Raw genomic sequence first — 24,645 nt, forward strand, 5'->3', positions numbered from 1 at the left:
TGGAGGATGGTGTCAAGGTGAAGAGAAGGGGGAGCGCAGGCCTCCCCGTCCAAAGGACCCCCTACCTCCTCTCCGCGTGCCCGGCAGTGGCCTTCACTCACTCAGCGACTCCTGCCTGAAGTGCCCGGAGGAGTCTGCAGCCGACCTGGGCCCTGAATGTAGGAGCATAGTGGAAGAGGAGCTGCTGCTGCTGCTGCTTGCTGCTGCCGCTGCCGGGCACATCCCAGTCCCAGCGCCGCCGCCGCCGCCGCCGCCTCCGCCTCCTCGCTTCATTCACCCCTCCGGCAACCACCCAGCCCCGTACTACACAGTGCAACGAGGACCGGCCCTCCCTACTATGAAGCCAGGCGGCGGTGGCGGGGGGAGAGGAGAGGAGAGGGAGGGCGCGCAATGCTCCGCTGGCCCACAGCAGCTGAGCCGGCCTTCAGGAGCGGCGGCGGCGGCGGCGGCGGCAGCAAGAGGGGACGCAGCTCCAGCCAGACAGCGGCGGCGGAGGAGGGCGTTGCTTCGGGACACACAAAACCCAGGCCCTGTGTGAACTCGGCGCACTCGCCCTCGGCCGGGCTCTCTGGCCAGCGCCTCTCAGGGCGCAGCAAACGCAGAGGCAGGCGCGCACAGCTGACACCAGTGCACACGCAGGCAAATACACTCGAAGGGAGCGAGGAAAGCAAGCCGAATACCGGCGAGGAGAGGGGGAAGGGAAGGGAAGAACACTTCTTTCGGTTTCTTTGCTTGCATAAGCGGGGGTGGGGGGGGCATTTCTCGCATATACACCGACTCCAGCCAGCGGTACCATACCCTCCTCCTCCTCCCCACACCGGCCCGCCTCTCGCTTGCACACACAGCACGCCGATCGCTTCCTGGCCTGGCTTCCCCTTCCTCCTACACCTCCAGCCTCCTCAGCACGGGATGGGGGGGAAGATGCGGGGACGGGGCTCGAGCAAAGGGAGATACTTTCAGGGTGACAGCGCATCGCAGTCCCTCCTGTCCCCCTCTTCCAACAGCGTATCACTTGTGTCGGTGTGTTTTTCCTCGCCGCCGCCGCCCCCAAGCTGGAAATCTCTGGAGGTTTGCAATCGAGGAGGGGTCAGGGGAGTGGAGAAAGAGAAGCGAAAGCAGAGGATGGTCTTTTTTCCTTTAAAAAGCCACTTACTGTAAAGTGTCAGTGGGGTTGGAGAACGGGACGGACCAAAAAAAAAAGGACTCACAATATCTTGCCAGCTGATCGCAAGGGCTTGGGGGTTTTGTAATATTTAAAAAGGAGGAAAAAACACAACAACAACACTGTGCTATTTCTCTCCTCCCGCGCTGTGACACAGATGTCTCCTCACCAACTGTAGTAGAAATGATGTCTGCGGTATAGAAGCTCGCTCCTCTCTTCTCCAGTATGTAAATGTGTAATAGAAGCCAAATATGGAGCAGTTGGCTGCCTCTGCATCAGCTCAAGGATCCTACTTCATGCAAAGGGGAGGAGGAGGAGGAGGAGAAGCGGGGGGGGGGGGGAGGAGAAGGAGGCAACACTTTGTCAGGCGGCCAAGAGAGCCACACAGATTATTGCATACGCACAACAGAGCCCGGCCAAACCAGCCTTAACCCTTTCCAGGGTTTCGTCTCAGCTTCCAGGAAGGGATTTGGATTTTTGTTTTCACTACAATGTACCTTGGAGGTTATCTCCTCTCTTCACCACACCACTCCACACACATGCCAAATTATGTGCACACAAAAATCTTGTGCCACTCTACATTTTTTCAGTTCTGGAATCTCAAAGCTCTTTGGTTCCACTAACAGATGCGAGGAAACGATTGAAGTCCTTTCCAGACATTTCAAAAGAAACTGGACTTTAAAAAAATTAGTCTTACAGCCTGATCCTATGCATATTTACTCAGAAATCTCATTGAGTTCAGCAGGCCTTGCTTCTAACTAAGTTGTCAGGAGCCCGCTCTATACTCAAGCTAGGTGTGAAGGAGAGCTCACTCTCTAATCAAGTTTTAAAAAGAGGAGCAGAACACATTTTAAGTGTTTACAAACCAGCACAAGCATGAAGGGAGAGATTTAGTCACATGCCATTAGTGATATCAGAGGCACACAATAGGTGCCCACACCACATACACACAAGAAAACAACAGCACTACACTTCATTGCTGTGATTGACATGCTTTGTAGGGGAAGAATAAAAATTTCCCAGCAAAATGTTTATGTTTGACCTATGGGGAAATGTGGTATTTGTTCCCATAATAAAGAGCTTCCTTGAGGAAAGACAACAAATGAGAAACAACTGCACATCTATTGATGCATAAGGTGATTTTTTCCTTCAAATAAAAAAAAGGTATAGAGGTGAAATTATTATTATTATTATTATTATTATTAAATTGGAGAAGGCCCTAATGATAAAGGGGGGGGGGAGTTGAAGCCTATTGCCCCTTCTAAATTACAATGTAATTGGGAGGCAGTTGCCCCTCAAGTTTCTTCTGTTACCGAAAGAGGCGGGGGGGTACCACCTTGGCAGCTAACGATAGCAACACTTTAGGGCTACAAAGCTATTTTAAAGTTACTTATTCTATTGCACTGCCATCATTTAAAATTAAGCCTTAACCAAGAGCCAGAGATGAGAACCAACTCCCTGTGGTGAACTAAGGGAATGACTGTCAATTAGCATTTTTCTGTTACAAACCTGAGGCACTCTATTCAAGCCCACTGACAAAATGCTTTTTAAAAAAAGATATCGGAGCCTTGTAGTCATTACAAAAGGATGGGCAGCTTGATGTACAGCCTTATGCAATAACTGTCAGGGAGGAAATGTATGGTGCTGACCACCAAAGTTGTATAACACAGCAAAATTTGCTTGTAATCCTGTTTTTGACATTTTTCCCATTCCCCTGGGCAGCCAGTTAAATGGCTGTAAGCTTATAAGCTCTTCGGTTCTGTCAGTGCTGCTGAACCCATAGTGTCTCTGTGATACCTCAAGACCTTGCATACAGGGTGCTTCCATATCAGAGCTTGTCCTGGAATCGGTGTTACTCATGCATGCAAGTTTTTCATCGCATCGACACAATACTGCCAGGATCAAAATGCCACAAAGTATTTTTAACTCCTGCTTAATCCAGATTTCTCACTACCGCAAAAAAAGAAGTAAAAATAACCCATTATACACACATCCACAGTCACCACTGGTATAGAAACCTAGCAAAGTTTTTGTGTGACTGGTTTTGTCACATGTATGCTCACTGTCACCACACCCCTACTTCTGTTTGCTCATTACCTAAGCGCAATCTACCCATTTTTTTTCTGACAAACCTAATGATGCAAGTAGGTGTAGTTCTACCAACTGCTGCATGCTAGAAGCACATTCAGATTGCAGCACATATATCAGTATGTTGTTTTTACTTTTAATAGCGGGTGGCGCTGTGGGTTAAACCACAGAGCCTTGGGCTTGCCGATCAGAAGGTCAGCGGTTCGAATCCCCGCAACGGGGTGAGCTCCCATTGCTTGGTCCCAGCTCCTGCCAACCTAGCAGTTCGAAAGCACGTCAAAGTGCAAGTAGATAAATAGGTACCGCTCCAGCGGGAAGATAAACGGCATTTCCATGCACTGCTCTGGTTTGCCAGAAGAGGCTTAGTCATGCTGGCCACATGACCTGGAAGCTGTACACTGGCTCCCTCGGCCAATAAAGCGAGAAGAGCGCCACAACCCCAGAGTCAGCCACGACTGGACCTAATGGTCAGGGGTCCCTTTACCTTTATTGTACTAGACTGCTTTTGAGCAGGCCCTTTTGAGCAGGCCCACATATTTATTCTGCCACATGAAGGAGGAGGTACCATTTAAAGCAATTCAAACTTGCATCACCAGTGGCTTGTATCCTAAGTTAACTTAAGGAAGTCCAGGGTGGGGGAATTGTGCCCTTTGGTCCCCCTTCAGCCATCTAAGCCCCCCCCCCCCAGTCTCTCTCAAGTGTCAGGGGGCCCATCTAAAATGTTGACAGTAGCAGCAAATTGGACAAAGCAGGAGGCAGTAGAGACATCATTTTGACTGTCAATACTGCAGTGAGGCAGGAACTGCAGAGCAGGTGAAAAAATCAGTAGAGACGGCAGTACCACCACCACAAGCATGGTAAGCTATTAGGCACTGGCAAGAGGAACTGCTGCTACTGCAGCAGATGATTAAGCCAAAACACATCCTGCTCCGAGATTCTGGAGAAGTATGAACCACAAGGCCAAAGTTCATCATGCGGCGTATAATATTGTTATCTGTCCTAGTAGCCTAGTGTGAGGCTAGAATACCAGTAACAAGGCAGCACCTTGCCAACTTGATTCCAAAGAGTGGGCTGAAGACCTGGAATTGGGGAAGACCTTCAGAGGAACACAGAAATCTGCCTTATCCAAAGTCAGACCCTGGTTCATCTAGCTTAACACTGACAAGCAGCAGCAGTCCAGGGTTTCAGATGCAAGTTTTCCCCGGTCCTACCCAGAGATGCTAGGAATTGAACATGGAACCTTCTGCATGCAAAACCGATACAGTACTTTACCACTGAGGAGCAACTATGCTTAAAGGCTGCACCTCTTGGAACAATAGTCCCCACCACTGAGGTGAGGGATACCCTGTTTGGGAGGGGCCTGATCGATAGGACCCTCAGATATGGATCCAGCGATCTGGATTTCTCTGGACTCCATCACAGAAACCTGTTACAGTTTCTCCAAGGTGATTGCAAGTAGACTGTTGCCTGATCAACAGCAGGAAACTGGGTGGAAGCACCCGCTGCACTGTAGGTGCACTGCTGACACTGAAAAAAATACCAGTCAACAAAGAAAATCACACATACAAAGTAGGAGAAGACTGATGAGAGGAAGAGAAAGGAATAAAAGTATAACTTTTCACCTTCCTCTAAAAGAGAACACAACCAATGGGGGACTAAAAGAATAATATTCTGTTTATGAATTTCCTTAAGTTCCATTGAAGTTAATAGGATTTCCTTTATAAGCAGACATGTATACAATTGCAGTCTTAGGGTCCAAGTCAAAATGTTTTCTTTATGGTCCAGAATAATTCAGTTAGTTCTCTTGCATATTTCAGAAGTCATTCATCATTTAACTGCCCTATTTATAGAGCTCAGAGTGGGCAATGTGTTTATTACCAGACATTCACTTAAATATGCAATAAAAACAGAGTTTTAAAACACTCAAAACTACAAAGAGATTCCACTGTGTCCCTTAGATGTGTGTTGTATATTCTGGCCACTACTACTAAATAGTAACTGGGAAGAGCAAGAGCACAGCTGAGGAAGTACAAAGTAATTTTCACAGCGGCCAAAGCAAACTGTTAAATCTCACAAATGCAATTCTGCATAGTGCTATGCTACAGGCCTCCTTGACAATGCAAATTAAGGCCTCCCTTCTTCAGTCTTGACTTGACTTAATGATTGTAACTGGAAAGCGTACAGCCTTTCTGTCCCCTTGTTTGCTGCTTAGTGGTGGTGGTGCTGCCTATGATAAAGAGTTTGTAGCCTTTACATATCACAGCTGATAAGTTGTACCTGTCCTTGGGGATTCTAGCAGGATTGAAAAATGGGCTGAAAATTAACTGAAATATAAAGGTCAGTCTACCATGAAAATTTTCCAAATAACGTACTAATGGCTGGCCATCAAAAAGCTAACCAAATAAATTCTGGCATGCTCATAGTTAGAAAATGGCAAAATTTCAAAGGAAAGAAATTCAATAATTATTGAAAGCTGCTGAGATATTTTACTACACAAAGCTGGTGCCTTCCAGATGTTTTGGACTACAACTCCTATCAGCCCCAGCCATCCTGGCCATGGATTTTGTAGGGTTGATGAGAGTAGGGTTGTTCAAAACATCTGGAGGACTCCAAGTTAGGGAAGGCTAACCTGGAATATTCAAGCAGGAAAAATGCTGCATGCCATCACTTGTGATGTTGGGTATTTTGTCATGATATGGGTAATGATTATTGCTATTACAAACTTGAGATGCACATCCTTAGAATTCTTAAATTATCACCTTGAGCAATTTGGTGCTTTCTATGGAGCTGCTTCTGTGCATTAGTGCTAAACTGAAGATGCAGAAAGCAGTATCTTCCAGCAAAGAGTTGCAAAGTTGCAGCTATTTCTGTGCAACATTCCCATGTTGCAGTTCTATTTGTGCTACCACCACCATTCTCCTGTATGGATCATTAAAATTCCTTTATGGTTATGCCTGGAGTATATAGATACCAAGTGGTGGGAAACTTTAAAAACCTGAAACTTGGCAGGAGCAGAATGGCTCCAACACCACCCAAAACTCAAGTGTGATGTGTAAACTTGATCTGTAGCAGCATGTTTTGGTGAGAATACTGGCAAAGGTAAACATACACCTTATGGGTCTGAGGCTCAACACAGGCACCACAGCCTTTATTCCAGCAGTTACTTGTGCATGACGATGACAAAAGTACAAAATTTAGGTGCCAGAAGTCAAATGGTTAAACATCCATTTCAATTTGTTCATGTCACAGAAGGCTTAGGAGGAACACCAGTTGACAAGAACATGATGGTCCCACTTAAACAAGAACATAAGGGGCACAGGATACTCCTGATTCCACCCAGATACAGCTAAGTCCTGTACCACCTAATGACTAAGCTATATCATGATCCTATGCAGAGAGTTTATTTGCTGTAGGAAAGATAGTATTATAGTTATCTGCATGAATTCATGGGCATAAAGTATGACCCGGATGGACATTCTAACTACACACACGTTGTCCAGAAGACACTCCACTTTGACACAGGGAATTGTGGTGCATTATTTACTTAATAAGTTGGCTAGCCTGCTGCCTGCTGGCCACATCCACTCCCTTCCATGTTTACTGATCACTTACACAGGTCCTTGCTACGATTCTATTATGGAGAAATGCTTTGTGACCCCCTCACTCCACCCACTCCAGCACCCAACATTTGTCCTTTAAGTTAGTTTAAACGGGCCACACTCACTTTTTTACTTCAGCCACACTCCTTTTGGCATATGACACCCCACCTAGGCTTGACCATGAGTCAACATGGCCCAAAAATGGCCTGATGTACTGCCTATTGCCACTGTCACAAAGAGAGATATAAAAGAGCTTTTACATTCAAGTATCCTTATCAGGTCCTTAAAAATGATTTTTTGCCAATTACTTTCCACATAAATTATGTTCTAAGGTAGCTGATGATTGCCTACGTTTCAGGTCTCTACATTGTTTGTCTCACTACAGCCTCTAGTGGACAAATGCAATCCATTCTCAACACTTTCACTCAAGCTCTGCCGCCTCTGTACAGGAAGCCCAAAGCAATCCCTTTGGACTAGTCAAGTTACCTTTGCAATAGTTCTACTTGGGGCAATTCACACACCAATTACTTTTATTTCAAGCCACCACCCTTGAGTTCAGCTGTGGAAGGTTAGTCCCAAGTCTATGATGTCAGCATTTGAGCATATTCTCTGTTTCCCTTTCCTGCTTCAGCGAAAGCAGGCCTCAGATTGTAATATTTCTGCTATTAATACAATAGCTACCCTCAGGAGATTCTGGTAACACCAATACAATCGGTTTCATTCAGGTTTTCTTTTTTAGCTTTCGTCTGCTAGAGGAGAGGAAATTTGGTTGTTCTGGATCCTTACATTTATTGAATGAATTTATATTTTTAATTTTACTGAACTATCCTATAAGTGTCTTTTATTCAGAATAAACAGACTGAGGAAAAGTTCTGATTGGAAAGACACACACAAAAAGAATATACTTACTGTGAGCTTGAAAGGGATCCAATAGGTCACCTTGGTTCACCCCTTTTATTATAACATCTATTGTAAAAAAAAGGACATAATTTTAAAAAGGAGGTTTCTTTCCTAAGCAAAAACCATACTACATGCTTCTAAAGACATGCACCATTGCAGAAAGCTTTGTTGTGGCAGTGACCCCGCCCAATTCAAATCTAAAAGACATCTCCCTAGCTACCTAGATTATGCACATACTGTATATCCCCAGCTTTAATACAAACTGCAACTTTAAAATGTATGCTACACACATGGCTCCAGCAGCATACATGGGTCGCATCACGGGATCAGCAATCACAGGTACAGCCCTGATCAGGAATGCTGTCATTGTCAGCCATTATACTACCTGTAGAGAGTTTTTCCACCTTATAAATGGAGAACTAGCTTCTTTTCATCGCTGCTGATCACCAGGGTGTGTGGAGCAGTTCACAGTAAACCATAGCTTGGGTTACAGTTACCAGGCCTAGATGCATTTAAGGCACTATAAGGTAAAGGGACCTCTGACCATTAGGTCCAGTCGCAACCGACCCTGGGGTTGCGGTGCTCATCTCACTTTATTGGCCGAGGGAGCCGGCGTGCAGCTTCCGGGTCATGTGGCCAGCATGACTAAGCGGCTTCTGGCGAACCAGAGCAGCGCACGGAAACGCCGTTTACCTTCCCACCAGAGTGGTACCTATTTATCTACTTGCACTTTGACGTGCTTTCGAACTGCTAGGTTGGCAGGAGCAGGGACCGAGCAATGGGAGCTCACCCCATCGCTGGGATTTGAACCGCCGACCTTCTGATCAGCAAGTCCTAGGCTCTGTGGTTTAACCCACAGGGCCACCTGCGTCCCTTAAGGCACCATACATTAGCACTATTATCATACTGCTTAAAATTGTCATGGTTTCCTGCAAAGATTCATGGGAAGTGTAGTTTGTTAAGGGTTCTGAGAGTTGTTGGGAGCCCCATATTCCCTTCAGAGAGCTATAATTTCCAGAGTTTCCTTTGATTGCTCAATAACTTTCACTGCCCCCGCTAACAAAAGTCCTGGCTATGCCCATGCCCTAATTCAGCAGAATATAATGCTAAAATTGCTCTAATGTAGAGATGAAGAATTGGAGGCATAGTTTCTAGAGTGCTGAACTAAGCCATGGGAGACCAGGGTTCAAATCTCCACTCAGCAGACTTTAGGCCAGTCACTGCCTCTCAACCTACCCTACCTCACAGACTGCAGACTGGGCAGCTGAAAGACAGAACTGTGCCTGATTTCTGCTGGAATCTAAGGCTGTGGCTATGGGAGAAGCAAGACCTTATTGGGGTGTTAACACTGTGAGCCCCTCAATCATAGGCTGAGGTTGTATATATGTGTAAATAAATCATATATTATAAAGACACTACAGTCTCTGCTGTCGCTCATTCCAAGGAAAACTGAACCTTCTAGAATTTCATAGCACTCTGAGAGTAGAGTGCCATGCAACAATATTTTACTGCACATTTTCTATCACTGCAATAGTTTTACAAATCATAGTTCCAAGCACTTGAAATCATGTCTGGCTAGCATTTCAAAAAAGAGCTATAGTATGCAATTACAAGTTACTGGACTTTAAACCAGACTTATCAAGTGAAGTTCTTTGACCTGTGTAATTATCATAACAAGGGTTGTGATTCCGTCACAGTCAAAATTCTGTCTTTCATGGTAAAACATCCTTAATTCATAGCCCAAATGTATCTATTTAATAGAATAGATTTTTAAAGAACATTTTTTTAAAAAAGGATTCCATCATTTTCAATGCCACCCTATCAAACATCCTCAGTCCATTTTGGGGATTAAGGGTGTCCTGCTCTGCAGCAAGACTCAACTGGGGTCTAGGACATGGTAAGGTTCAAACTGGATCCAAGGCAATGTGGGGTTCAGGCTGGACTCTAAGAGCCGCTCCAGTATGGAACAAGCTGAAACTGAGCCCTTATATTGTAATAGCAGCAGGTGCAGCCTGATTGTTAAGTGTACTGCAAGATGCTGCTTGATTGAAAGGGCTCCGTTCTTCTCCATTAGTCTACTACTAAGATGAAGTAGAGGAGGCTTGGGTCTTCTACAGTGGTGTCATTGGAGTCAGAGGATGGCAGTGCCACAATGGGCAGCACTGATCCCACAGGTTCTTCTGGACCAGCGTGCCTTCCCCCTTCAGGTTTGGAGTCCTCACCTCAATCACCTGATGAAGAGGAATCCAACTCCTAGTCTCTGTCGAAAGGTTGCTGTATGCTGTTATGACTGAAGAAGTGCGGGAAAACTGGTGTAATAGTGGGTTGCGTTCAATGTAGCACCCGTGAGGTCATTCCAAACAGCATTTCTGTTTGCCTGATGGAACGATAATAAATCTCCCTTTCCTCTTCCTTTACGCCATTCTGGGATACTCCCAATCCACCAGAGCAGTTTGGGGGAGGTCATGAGGTACATACAGGGAAGAAGTCCCATTGCACTAGCAGAAAACCTTGCACTGGCTTCTGCTAGAATGAGGTAGTTGAATATGGCCCAGTGCTCCTGCTTGCTTCCTAATGTGAGAAGATTTTCTTTCTTTCTAATTTCTAGCCGGCTTTTCAAGTCAAATAGTGGTGCCTTGCATTGAATTATGGTAGTGGTATATCTGCCATACCTTTCCCTTGAACAAGTCACCTCCAAGCTGGCATGTAGCAGCTTGGCACTGAGTTTGTGGCCTTTCTCGGAAAACCAAACAACATAAGTTCTAGTGATTCTGATGCTGCGTTATGCAATCTGAAAGGAAGCAGAGAGACAGTCTGTGGTTGCTAGATTTCACACACACACACATCACATAGCAGATCTATGAATAGGCTAGATGTAGCTCAGCCTGTCAAACTGAGTCCCTTCTGCTGGAAGTGGCGCTGTAGATTCAGAACAATAGGATGGAAATTGTATATTATAACAATTAAGCCTCTTCCTGCCTGAGAATGTGTGTTAGCAAATAACTGAGGCAAGCAATTGGGTACCTCAGACATAGAAGATGCCACAGAATTTATAAGGTTCTCTTCATCCCCACTTCCCACATCCTTAATAACCTCTTCAAACACAGGGTATGAGAAATTACCTCAGAGTCGAGTGGCAACTTTACTGATAGATTGGTTTCATTTATTTATATGCCACCTTTCCACAGTGAATCCAAAGCAGCTTCTAACAAACAATTTCAATTTGCAGGGAGGTTGGAGGGGACAGTTATAAGTGCCACCACCCTACTCCACCAACTGCTGTGGGATGTGAAATATCTCTGAAGATCCAGGGGTGTTTGCTAGCGAAGTCAAGGGTTCCTCGCAAGTTAAAAGTTATCTATTGGTCAAACGTCACTGAGTTGATAGTGTTGAGGGATAATAGTACAACCCTTCTCTTGCCATCAAGTCCCTGCTTTTCTCCATGCTTTTGACTATTAACCTTACTATAAATGGAAGCTTTCTTGCCCTTCCCCATTTGATACACCCCCCTGCATTACTACAGACATACCAGAGGTTGTAGATGGTGATAGAGCAGGGAGAATAGTGGGTCACACATGGGCTGTACAATTCCATTCAAGAGTGGCTGATGCCATGAAGCAGTGTGACATGAGCATGACTGCCACTTACTAGGGTAGTGTAGAGTGGTGGTGAAATTGGGCCATGCAGCCACATCATTTGAGGTAATCTGGCACTCCCGTCACTCTGGTTGCCCAACTCTGCCTTGCCCTGCCCCCGTACTGTCCTGGTAAACAGCAGCAGTGTTGGGAGAGAGGCTCAACATCACCAAACTGCGGTGGTCACTGCTTTTTCTATTACTATCTCCTGAGGCAGACCAATCAACACTCTCTCATTACCTCCCAACTTCAACACCTTCCTTAAATTCCAATGCCAGGTCCTTCCATGCACGTTCTTGTTCTCACCATTCCACCTTTCTGGCGCTGCATCTCATTCACCATGAGTTCCTTCGCCTCAGTATTTTGAATGGGGAGTGGTGGAATCCGGAGTTTCCACGAAACTCTTTCGTACATTGACACGTGGCACTGAGGAAACAAATGGCCATTGTAAATAGTAAGGCTTACTTCCAAGTAAATATGCCTGCTGCACACAATTTCACCATCAATCTAATTCAGCCTGACTCAAACACCATCACCGTGAAAGGTGCGTATGGATAAATTCCCCTTTTGTAGTTTTTACAACTAGTTAACAAATCTGAAATGAAAAACAAATGCCTTTGAGTGATGAATGGTGGCTTGTTCCATTTAAGATCACATTTTATTTGTTTCTCTTTTTTCAGCAGCGGATTTTCTTTACCAATGAAAAAAAGTGTGTTTTTATTATTGGTCTCGTTTGCACCACACTATAAACCATACTTAATGGTTTATAATGAATGCACTGACTGAGGCCCCTTTGACCATCCCCACTAACGTGGGGAGAAAAAACAAACCAGTATCCTTGTCTTAGCATTAAGGCCAACCTAAGGATCATGGCGGGACGCAGGTGGCACTGTGGGTTAAACCACAGAGCCTAAGGCTTGCCGATCAGAAGGTTGGCGGTTCAAATCCCCACGACGGGGTGAGCTCCCGTTGCTCAGTCCCTGCTCCTGCCAACCTAGCAGTTCGAAAGCATGCCAGAGCAAGTAGATAAATAGGTACCGCTCCGGTGGGAAGGTAAACGGCGTTTCCGTGAGCTGCTCTGGTTCGCCAGAAGCGGCTTAGTGATATTGGCCGAGGGACCCGGAAGCTGTACGCCGGCTCCCTCAGCCAATAAAGCGAGATGAGCGCCGCAACCCCAGAGTCGTCTGTGACTGGACCTAATGGTCAGGGGTCCCTTTACCTTTACCTTTAAGGATCATGGCTGTTTCACTTTAAAAAACACCCACAATCTTTAAGCCAAGAACAAACCTTGACTATACAGATCCTGCTTTGTTTGTGTTACTCCAAACCATGGAATCCTATTCAGGGTTCATGGTTTGTTTCACCTGCACACATAAACAATGTTACATTTAAGTAGCCCCAATTGCATCCCCCCCCAAGATTACTTCCCTCCTTGCCAAGTAGAAGCCTTCCTTAAAAAGGGATTCTTTTAAATTTTGTACTCATTTTGTGTTATGGATATATTTTTGCCACCAGAACTACACATTGAGCACCACATAAGGCTTTCCCTGACATCCTTATGCACATAAATCAATAATTAGATTAATCTGTAGTGCACACAGGTGGGTGGTTGTTGTTTTGTTACTATGGATGAGGATGAGACAAGGTGAAAACAACACTGGAGTTCAGTGAATATGTGGGATATTTATCTTGTAAGTTTTAAATAAAACAACAAATAACAAAACCCATTAACAATAAATGAGAGTGAAAAGACAACAATCAAAACACAGATTTCTCATCCCTCTAAAGCAACCACATACATGGTGCCAATTAACTGCTTTTGAATCTCTATACATAGACCTGTATTAGCCATTCCTGTTGTTTAGTTCACACTTCCTCTATTTTCTGATGTCATGCACCAGGACTTTTCTTCTTTCTTCTGCCTCAGGCCCCTCTACATCTTTATTGTCTGTTTCTTCTCCAACTGCCATTAACAGACAATTTCCCCATACTGTCTCCAATATTTTACGTTCCTTCATCCTTCCAGCCTTTATGATGCAATAAGAACAGGCACCACAGATCCAGGTTTATACATTTATTTAGGAAGTTTTGATACCCAGATGGTGAGGAAGATGAAGTATAATTACTTCCATCATTATAATGTCATTTTTGACAGAATATCACAAAGGAAAAGCTAGTTATGTTACTGAAGAATTTAGACTAACTTTCAATCTAATATTTCATAAAACTCTGTCTTAGGACTTACCTGAAGTATCATGGGTAGTGATACAACCAGAATGCAGCAACCACTTAAAAAATAATAATTCCTGCTTGCATCTCCAAATATATTGTTTCTCTTGGAATTATCCTAAAAATTCAGCACAGGAACAAGATGCAACCACTGGCAGAGGAAGAGGAGTGCATCCCTGGCAGCGCACCGTCCCTGGCAGCGCAATCCCAGTAGGGTGACACCATGGCTGCCCCCCCGCCTGCACTGGGTGCCACCCCCTGCAGGTGGCATGCCCCGCCCCCAGGGCACACGCCAGCCACGGCCCCGCCTGCTCTCCGCCCCCTGGTGCCAGAGTATGAAGCTCCGCCACTGGGTGCAATATATTTCTAAGTGCTTGCAGACTTAAATGAGATGGGATGTACTGGGATAGAGTCATGCATCTATAGTCCCCATCACTCTGGAACACTGGATGTGTGGGCTGGTGCAAGAATAGAGGGAGCCATGCCCAAAATAGTTAATGTGGCCCAGTCAGTCTTCACTTGAAAACTTGAGGGTAGCTGCTGTAATGACCATACTCGGATCCATGTTTTTATGTGATAAATTCTGCAGCATTGATTCACTTCACAGAATCATGTATTGCACTGACTGCTTGAACTATTCAGAGGGTTTATTCTTCAAAGGCTGATTGTATAATCAGCCTGCTAGTGTACCAAAGTAGCATGTCTTTTTGCATTGTCTTTGCCTTCACTTGTGGGTCCTTTGGTTAAATTTTCACTGGCCTTTCAAATCCTCGCACAATCTGGCACAATCCCCACATTTCATTGTTTTTTTCAATCAATAATGAAAATGCAAAACAAAGCCTTCACTGTTCTTATTATCTTAATGCATATCCCTTGTCAAGGTCATGTTGCTGTTTACCTTTACATTTCTTTTCTTACACTACGTTCTCAAAGCACTGTGTCTTGGGACAGGTTTCCTATCACCATTAAATAACTTCTGGCTGTACCAGTTTACATTTTCTAGTATTTTTTTTAAAAAACGTTCAATGCTTGATTTTAATTCAAACATATTTCTTTTTTTTTTAAATAATGTTTATTAAAATTTTCAAAAATACAGAAAGTAAAAAGTTAAAATACATTCAGAACCTTATTTTCATATATCCACTTTCTGGGACTCCCCCCTTCCCCCACCCCTATCATATTCCTGTTTCATATTGTTGGCTCCACAAGCTCTCAATTCTGATTAAAAACTTAATTTGTTTAGACCATTGTTCGAATTTAAAATTTCTACACTCCTCATCAATACCCTTAATAAAAAGCCAAAAATTTCTTTCCCAGGGCCCACCCCATTTTTATTCCACAATTTCCCTTTTTTTTTTTAATAATAAAGACACCCCACATAATAGAAATATCAAAAATAAGAAATAAAAGATATAATAGATGAAACAAAACCAGTTCAAAAAAAGAAATTGACAAGCCTTTGGATTTTAGTTCTCCCCCTCTGTCCCCGGTTTAATTTCCCCCTGACCACCAAACCATGTTATCCGCCTGGAATTCTTACAATCCATAAATCGCCTATTTTCCCCCAACTCCTTGCTGGTTTTTTTTTTTGTTTTTTTCCTTTCATAATTATTTTTTAAAACACTTAGCTTCAGATCTTTAATAAAGCTCCCCCCATTGTTCTTTCCAAATTGTAGTCCAGTTCCCTCTTGTTCCGCTGCTAAAACGTTCTAATTCAGAAGCTTAGTAGGTCTGCAGGGATTATTGTTATTCAGGAACAAAAACTTGCGTTCAGTCCCTTCCTTTCTTCAATAGAAAATTCTATTGTCTCCTTTAGCTGTACACCCTGTAGACAAAATATTATTTCCGTTTTGCAGCTTTCCCAGAAGATAACCAGTTCTATAAAATTCCAATGGTATTTTTCCACTTACGACCATCTTTGTAATGTCCCGAAACTCCTCTAGGGGGATTGTTGTAACTTTGTTTTCTCTAGTCCAAAAGTCCGATTGTTATCCATGTTTTCGCCATTTTGTATCCAAGTTTTAAAAAGTTGTAGCAAATTGTAACAAATTTAGCCAGCAAAGTTCTCATAATAAAATCCTCTCTGCTTTCCGACTTTGACAGCTACTTTGACAGCTGTCAAAATCTCCGACTCTTTTCACCAGGCTCTCTCTTCAATCACCCCGGTTCCCGGGGGGGGGGTTACGTTTCTTCTCCCTCAATTCGTCCTCCAGCACAGTTCTTATAATTTCCCATCGTGGAATTCTTAGTTTTTATCAGCAATACAAATCTTTTTGGACCTTGGTTTCCCCGTCCTTGTCTTAGAAGGTTTACAATAGGGGGGGGGACTGACTTCCTTTTTGGATCCCCCCCGCTCGTGTCCAAATCGAAAGGAAATTCTTTTTTTTCCCTCCTTTTAAACCCAGTTTCCAAATTACTCACGGGTTGTTGTTAAAAAGTCCGAATTTTCAATGGAAGAAGTCAGCGCTCTCCGCCGGATGGCATGCGGCTGCGCTCGGCAGGGATAGCAGAGGACTCAAAGCACCACGCTTCTCCCCGGCACCCGATCCGTAGCCTTTAAAAAGGCTCCTTCACGAGTCGGGAGGGCGCTGACGGTGCCAGCCGAGTCTCCATGTCCACGGCCCTCGTGGCCGTGGTTTTTAAGGGTCCCCGCATCGCCGGTGCGGTAGGACCCAGCCCCTGCCGAGCAAGCTCCCTCCGGAGCTCGGAGGGAGTCCGCCATTCGGCGATGGCGCCAACCCGGAAGTCCCTAATTCAAACATATTTCACTCCTCTTCTTTTTTATATTTTCTAGGTTTTATATTTTCTAGGTTTCGCATTATTATCTGACTGCAAAATGAACACATTTTCCTCCATGACCTTTCACATTACATGCACATTATACTTCCTCTTAATTTTCTTTCCAGTAAGCTGCAGTTAGCGCATGACACACTGCAAAGCTCACAGTTCACAGTCCCTCTGACAACTTCTCTTATTTTCTGTCACTCTCAGCCTGGGACTGATTCAAATCTTTTTCCAGTTAGCAGGATCAACTTCCCATTCACTCAAAGCAAGCTTTGAATGCAGAATTGCCATCTTATCTGGTTGCCTCTCTATCTATAGCAGAATTAAAATGTTTGTTGAGGACTATTGCTCCTCATATCAGAGCCCAAAGACTGAAAGACATGGGAGTGGCAAGCTGTACCACAACATGAGTAGCAGTAACTCATATCCATCAACCACCTTACTTTAAAGGCCATAGCTCAGTGATAGAGCATCTCAGTCCTTTAGCATCTTCAGGTAGGGTTAGGAAGGCCCCCTGGTTGAAATATGGAGAGTCACTGTGGACCAATACTGAGCTACGCGGTCACATGGCCTGGCTTTGTAGCTCCCTACCTTCCTGTTTTAGTAAAGGAAACATTCCCACTGCGTATATGCTGGTCTTTCTCTGGCAAGGTCCAAGTACTCTTTAAGAATTCGATATCTTGATCCCACTTATGTATTCCTGTGCAGATGGGGTTTTAAAAAAAATGCCCTGCACAAACATGATTGGGATTATGGGGATCCAGAGCTTCCTCATCCACAATGATCCCCAACAGATGTTTCTCCTTTGCTCTCCAGTTCTCTTATCCTTTCTCAAATAATTGTACCTTTACTAGGTTTCAACTGTCAGATGCTGCTTGCAGGCAGCAGAAATACATTTGAAACACAGATACAGTGGTACCTCGGGTTACATATGCTTCAAGTTACATACGCTTCAGGTTACAGACTCTGCTAACCCAGAAATAGAACCTCAGGTTAAGAACTTTGCTTCAGGATGAGAACAGAAATCGTGCTCCGGCGGCACGGTGGCAGCAGGAGGCCCCATTAGCTAAAGTGGTGCTTCAGGTTAAGAACAGTTTCAGGTTAAGAACAGACCTCCAGAACAAATTAAGTACTTAATCCGAGGTACCACTGTACACTTTTCTTGCTTCTCTTTAGTGTCACCTCTCTATTGATTAATGCTCATAGATACCAATATCTTTGCTACAAGGAGCATTTTGTCCTGTTTCAGTCATACCCAAAGGATAAATAATAACCTCCTTCGTTCAGAAGCAATCTGCTTGGCCTGTTTCCCATCCTCCATACATTTGTGCACAGCCACATAAAGCACTTCCTTTTCTTATTCTTTTGCCGTTTGTTATGTGTACGTGAGATACCGGTAGATAGACGGGGGGACACACACACACACACACACAGACTCCTTTGCTTTGGTTGCTGGAAGGACATGCCATTAATACGGATTAATTTTATCTATTGTGAGTGAGTGAGTTAGTTTGCTCCTAGGCTGCAGAGAGCCAGATTTCCTGCTTGCAATTTGTTACAGCTCAGTAGCAAGTCCCTGAAAATAGGAATTTCAAATGGAAATACTGGAAGGCCTCTCAACAGTGCTATAATAAGAAGGGTGTTTTCTTCTACATACTATATGTTGTTACACAACAGCAGCACACCAGAATGTGCGTGGAAAACAAAACGGCAGTCCTTTCTAAAACTGGGCATGCACAAGATGGAAAGCAGAGCCGAAATACAGCAGCCCAAGATCAACACTCCAAATTAAGATGCTTCTGTTAAACATTTCAGCATGGGCGCAGAAAGCCTAGAAAAGCATGTCTTTGAATTTGCTTGTTTGTTTGCCAGGTCATCTCTCCATAATAAATGGATGAAGAATATGTACAATTTTAATCTTGGTAAATGAGGCTGGATCAACAGCAGCAGCAATGCAGAGAAAAATTATTCAGTAAAGGTCTCACTGCTCCAAGAAGGGCTAACCTGTGTTGTTGGTTGGACTGCCAACTCCTATCTGACTTAGCCAGCATGGCTGGTGGTCAGGGGTGGTGGGAATTATAGCTAGAAAGAACAGAAATTCCTTGTCACAACAGATCTACTAGCTGACAGTTTGTTTTGGGAACAGTTGCATCTGTTCTAATATATGCTGTGAACCAACCTGGGTCCTGCACTGCACTGGGCGAAAGGTAGGGTAGTAAATAAGTAATACATGACCACTCCCGCACTACACTCATTTTTATAGGGACTACAACCACCGTATGGCAGGATGGAATGATAACCACCCCAGGGTGCTCCTAACCACTTACCTTACTCCCCTGGACAAGCCTCCTATGGCAACCCTAAGTAGCCAGGATGCCCAAGGTTCAAGCATTCAAGTGACCACTTTCACAATTGCAAGGAACATGCCTACATCCTTAGGTTGCACAAATCAAAATGTATCTATAAAAGGACAATTATTATTCTCCACTCAAGACTGACTGAAATGCAAACAAAACTACATGTGAAAACTCTTACGCACAGTCGCAGAAGGTACAGATCACAAATGAAGACTGTGGAAAGTGATTTAGATAACTTTGGCCTCTCTCATGTGTGTCGCTCTGCAAGAGTTCCAAGTCTGTACAAATGTCTGGCTGTGATAAATCAGATGAAGCTGGTTGCTCGACAAAAATGCTTTCTGGTCTACACATGGTGGATTGAGCTTCCACCTGCAGTGCTAGAGACAGTATCATGAAAGGTTTTGACTATGTTGTTTTAGCAATACAAGCTGCAGTCATGCTTGAACTGTGCTGCTGAGAGGACAATCCCAGATGATCAGTAATCTGGGAGCATCATGTAAAAGCAGCATACAAAGTCAGCATTACTGATCAGGGCTTCAGCAATGCTGGAACGTTTGTTGTTCTCTGACAATTCACTAGATTCCACCTGCAATGGTAATCACTGCAATGAAAATATCTCAGGCTACAATCTTATACACTTACCTGGGAGTAAGTCCCACTTAACTCAATGAGTTGACATGTATAGGACTGCACTCTCAGCCCATGGAGATACAGTGTACAGTTCTGAAAGGGACGAACATTTTGTACAATAAAAACGTAAACAGAAATCACGCACATCTGGCTACAATAGCTACACACGGTATAAATCCCCACACCGCACCATCTACATTTTATTGTCCCAGTTTCAAAAGACCAGGATTTGTAGATTTTAGGCCCTTTTTCTGCTTCTACATTTCACAACTGTGCAATATCAGGAACTGGCTTAATGAAAAGCAGGCACGATAAAAATGCATCAGTGCGTAATTCTCACAGGAGATTTAAGAAGAAAACACAGCATAAGCTAAGAGGATGGCAAAAGCCAAACATTGGACTAGATGACCCTTGGGAGTCCCTTCCAATGCTATAATTCTGTGATTCTATGAACAGCAACACGTCTTTAGGGCATTCTCACAAGTGACCCCAAGGCCTTTTTAGTCTTTGTTGAATGTGTTACATATGAATGTTAATGTGAGGCAGAAGAAAAGGGAGCCGTTCCAAAACTTAATCTACATTCCCATTTAAAAAATCTACGTTTTTTTTAAAGTGAGCTTTTAAAAATCAATTAACAGATGCAATACTGAAAAAAGAAAAGCCCAGCAAACACTGATGTAAGTGGCACCAGTGAGTACAGCAATACTCCAGAATAACCAGAAACACTTGGGTGCACTATGGGGAATACTGGAAACAGCAAACAGCCAGTAAAGGGGGAGGGGTGCTTTAAGGAATGTGAACCAAGAGAATGAAGGAATCTGCATGTTGCTGCTTGTTTTACATGTAGACTAGCAAGTGAAAGTATGGGTAATGGACTTGGTGTTTTAATATACCAACTGGTAAAATACTAGTTTTATTTTGTCTGTACGTATGTTTGAAAGTTAGGGACGCGGGTGGTGCTATGGGTTAAACCACAGAGCCTAGGACTTGCCGATCAGAAGGTCGGCGGTTCGAATCCCCGTGACGGGGTGAGCTCCTGTTGCTCGGTCCCTGCTCCTGACAACCTAGCAGTTTGAAAGCATGTCAAAGTGCCAGTAGATAAATAGGTACCACTCCGGCGGGAAGGTAAACGGCGTTTCCGTGCACTGCTCTGGTTCGCTAGAAGTGGCTTAGTCATGATGGCCACATGACCCAGAAGCTGTACACCGGCTCCATCGGCCAATAAAGCAAGATGAGCGCCACAACCCCAGAGTCGGTCACGACTGGGCCTAATGGTCAGGGGTCCCTTTACCTTTATGTTTGAAAGTTGTTGTGCCCAAATTATCCTATAGTGGAGTTAGCAGGGAACATGTACCAGAACAACTTGTTACTATTGCTGCATGCCACCCCAATCTCCAAGTGGTGCAAAAATCCAGGGGTTCCAGGTTGTTTCCTTGGAATGATGGACAGCAGAGACTGTGGTGTCCTTGGGATCTCCACAGCCTTGGATTCCAGCAGAAATCAGGCACTGTTCTATCTCTCAGCCTGCAGCCTGCTTCTGGCTTCTTGCTCACACATCTCAACTCGGGTTTTGTCCTAACTAACGGCTAGTTGAGGGATGAGGGGCATCCATTTTTCACTTCCTCTGTTACCTTAACCACCCATACTTAGGAGCCATGACTAAGAAACTTACCTGGCTATTCCAGCAATGGGGATCCTTAAGGGATCCAGAAATTAGAAGGGAGCTCAGGCATACAGCCTGCTGCCCCACCCCCACCCCCGAAAAGCTCACAACCCTATTATGTTTTAATTTAAAGCGGGGTTTGGGGTCCACGACCCATTGGTGGCTGATGCCATTGGCACTGGTGGGGTGGAAAACAGAGAGACCAGCAGTATGTGGAGCCAGAGCCTATGGCAGGCAAGAACCACTCCATGGCTTAGTGTAAGTAAGATGGCAGCCAGGTAGAGACTGGCTGTGGGCAGGTTGAGGTTGGTGGAGCAATGCCACATGGAGAAACATCCACTGCTGTGTTCACTGATAGGTTCAACCTGAAAAGGTTGAACGTAACTGCATCTTAATTTTAAAAAGTATGGGAAACATATGTGCAGCACTGAACATTGTACTTCTGCCCATCTTGAGCCTTTTGCAAATTATGTGTGCTTGGGCTCAGCTCCAGATAATCAGGATAGGCGCAGTGGCACGTGAATGTAACTGCAAGAGTTAAACCACTTACAGAGCAGCAGGCAAGTTCCTACAGAGCATCCTAGAAAGTTGTGCAGCTTCGTAAGGTCACTCTCCCACAGATACTAAGTAAACTTTTGAGCAGCCTTTGTTAACGCTGCTGATAACGTTGGCTGGCTAACGTTGCTGGCTTGATTTATTTTAAGTCTGTAAATGCAAAGAGACAGCGATTGCAACAGATGCTTTTTGACAGCATAAAATAATAGGATGCCAACTTAAAACTGTAAATTACAAACAATCCTTCCCTAAGTAGAAAATGAATGCAGAGAACAGGGAAGCTTCATCAACCAGGCGTGTTTGTAAATCAAATGGAGGAAAACAAATGACTGCCGAAAGCAGAAGAAAAGGTGGTGGTTGCAGAATCAGGGCTGGTGGGGAAGGCTGGCAAGGAGAGAGCTGGCACAGTTCATAGTCATCAGACCGAGGCCTGAGCCAAGTGGAGAGCAACTGTTGGGCCAGAGAGTCCAAAGGCAAGAGACCAAGCTGTAAATGAACAGAGTGCCAGAGAGGCAAAGCACTAGATACAGTGCAGGTCCAGGCCAAGGGAAACATAAGGAAGCAATGGGATTTTTTCCTCCCCTAAGTGCTGCATGGCCAGTGGAGGAAGGCTTAAACCTCCCATCCCTGTGCTGATTACAAGTAGAAGAAGAAGTAGAAGAGTTTGGATTTGATATCCCGCTTTATCACTACCCGAAGGAGTCTCAAAGCGGCTAACATTCTCCTTTCCCTTCCTCCCCCACAACAAACACTCTGTGGGGTGAGTGGGGCTGAGAGACTTCAGAGAAGTGTGACTGGCCCAAGGTCACCCAGCAGCTGCATGTGGAGGAGCGGAGACGCGAACCCGGTTCACCAGATTACGAATCTACCGCTCTTAACCGCTACACAACACTGGCTCTCAGTGTGCCCTCTCGCCCCCTTGCGCCTGGGATTAAATTAAAAAGCAAACAAACCACAATGTGACTGCTAATCACATTGCTAAAGTAATGTTAGGACCCAAGAGGAGGCAACAAGGGGTATACTTGGATATTTTTCTTCAGGGGGAAAAAAGATAATTTGTGTTTGGAGCAAAGGGCTCAGGAAAGGAAGGAAGGGTCTTCAGCCACAGGGCACGTCCAGATTATATCGTCACTGCACACTACGTAGAGTTGCTTTTGGAAAATGCTTGGAAGCGGCATTGAGCGCAACATGCAGTAGCCAGGGTGGCCCGCCTATGGCCTATACTTCCAGAGCACATGACTCCAAGATCGTTCAGTCTTCATTGGTTACCATTTTGTTAAGAAGCACCATTCAAAAGTACTGATGGTTGTGGCCTAGGAAGCCACAAATGTTTTAGAACCAAGATTTTGAAAGTCTGCCTTCTCTCACATGACTGTGTGCATGACTGTGACCTTAACTGGAGACCCTGCTTTGTGTCCTGTTGCCGTCAAAGATCTCTTTGGGTTATGGGGTAGGGCTTTTTCAGTGGTGGCACCCTACCTTGGGAGCAGGGAATGGATGGATCTGTCAACTTCAGTTTCAATCAGTTTCTCGTTTTCCCAATCTGCAGTTCAGTTCTCCGTATTTCTGCAGCAATTTGCCAATTTTTTAAAAAAAAGAAACTTACATTTTTATGCATTCCTCACCCCACGGTATGCCTATCTATACGTATTGCATGGGTGGAGAACTGCATTTCAAGATGCAGGGAAATGTGAATTTCCAAGGATGGAGGTGTGTTGGTTTGCATATTGGTTCAGAAAATGTGGATTTGGTAGGTTTGCCTTTAAATGCTAATCCCTACTTGGGGAAACTCAGCTGAAACTCCCTCCTTTGGCATTGGCTTTAGTGGTGTTTTTATGTGCTGCAAAACCCCTTTTTGTTACATACCTTTGGTTTAGATACCTAGCTCTCCTTCCCTTCTGTGATTTTTATAGGATCACAGAATTGTAGAGTTGGAAGGGACATTTGCCTTCTGATCTCCAGCTTGATTTTTCCCCATTTAGTTTTCTTGTGCTAGGGATCTGTATTGTTTTAATTGTGAACCACTTTAGAGATATCAGGAAAGGCTAAAAAGTGGTCTATAAAATAAGAAACATAAATAAAAATCCACAGGACCAATGGCCAATAGGCCTGTACATTGATTCTTAAGGCTTGCTGAATGGGCTTAAAGAAATACCAAAGAGCTTGGAAGGTGGGGGTCCAGAGCAGAGGTTATTGCTAACAGGTGGAAGAGACCACTCCCTTTATTGTGGGAGAAAATGGAGAGAAAGATCACAGTGTCTGACATTTGTGATGCCTAACGCTGGCATCTGAAACAGAGCGGGAGGCTGAGTTGTGAAGGACTCCTCCACAACTGCAGAATTTTTTTCCCTTCAGAATTGTTTTTAATTTTTCTTAATTAATCACTTTATGCATGCACACATAAATTTTCAAGAAATGATTTCTTCTCTTTAATTTTTCTTTCAGTAGCCTGCATTAGCACTGAATAATGCAGAGCCACGAATAAACTGCAAGAAATAAGCACCAGAATAGAGCGGCTATGTGGGGTTCCATGCTAAAGCTGAGTTTAAGGCACTCGTTTTTGCACTATGCATCTACCAACCACAGAGGGCATTCAATGCATGAACCTGTTCTGATCTTTTAATGACCCTTTTTCTTCTCCTTCTCCCTCAGGAACTCCTTCAGTTGCTTTCTAATTTACTGGAGGCTTTACAGGAGGATGAATTCTGGGTTATTAAAATACCCTGGATCCCAAGGTTCATAAATGAGACTTCTGGTATTTGTGATGTGAGGTGCCCAAACAATGTTAGGTAAGTCAGGAAGTGCATAAGGAGAGATTAATGGAAGGAAAGAAGCTATCATAGTCAGTAGAAAATGTACACACACAGCCCAATGGACCTTCCCTGAGGTCATATCTATGGACTACTAAAGCATTTCCCCCCTTTCTATTATGTATATAGGGTGCTAGTTGTCTTGATTCCCTCTGACTACTCTGATTCAGACAGGCACTTGAGAAAGAAAATGATGAATGGGGGGGGGGTGAGATGGCAGAGTGGAAGCCACA

At 44.3% G+C, this 24,645-nt stretch overlaps 1 protein-coding gene across 19 annotated transcripts in view; it reads right to left on the reverse strand.

Annotated features, from left to right (window-relative positions):
• Nucleotides 1-19,438, reverse strand: part of ATXN1 (ataxin 1) — a 226,022-nt gene extending 206,584 nt beyond the window's left edge. For 10 of the 19 annotated variants that reach the window (XM_081015283.1, XM_081015293.1, XM_081015288.1 and 7 more), the window contains exon 1: nt 1,332-1,451. The gene's annotated coding sequence lies outside the window, so the exon portion shown is untranslated. Of the gene's footprint in view, nt 1-65; nt 632-1,153; nt 1,452-7,758; nt 7,816-9,971; nt 10,541-11,624; nt 11,811-19,396 lie in introns of those variants that run through there. The other 9 variants (XM_081015286.1, XM_081015279.1, XM_081015296.1 and 6 more) reach the window with 5 other exon arrangements.
• Nucleotides 19,439-24,645: the final 5,207 nt, after the last annotated feature.

Source organism: Podarcis pityusensis (assembly GCF_964106645.2).
Source record: "Podarcis pityusensis genome assembly, chromosome: 7".
NCBI lineage: Eukaryota > Metazoa > Chordata > Lepidosauria > Squamata > Lacertidae > Podarcis > Podarcis pityusensis.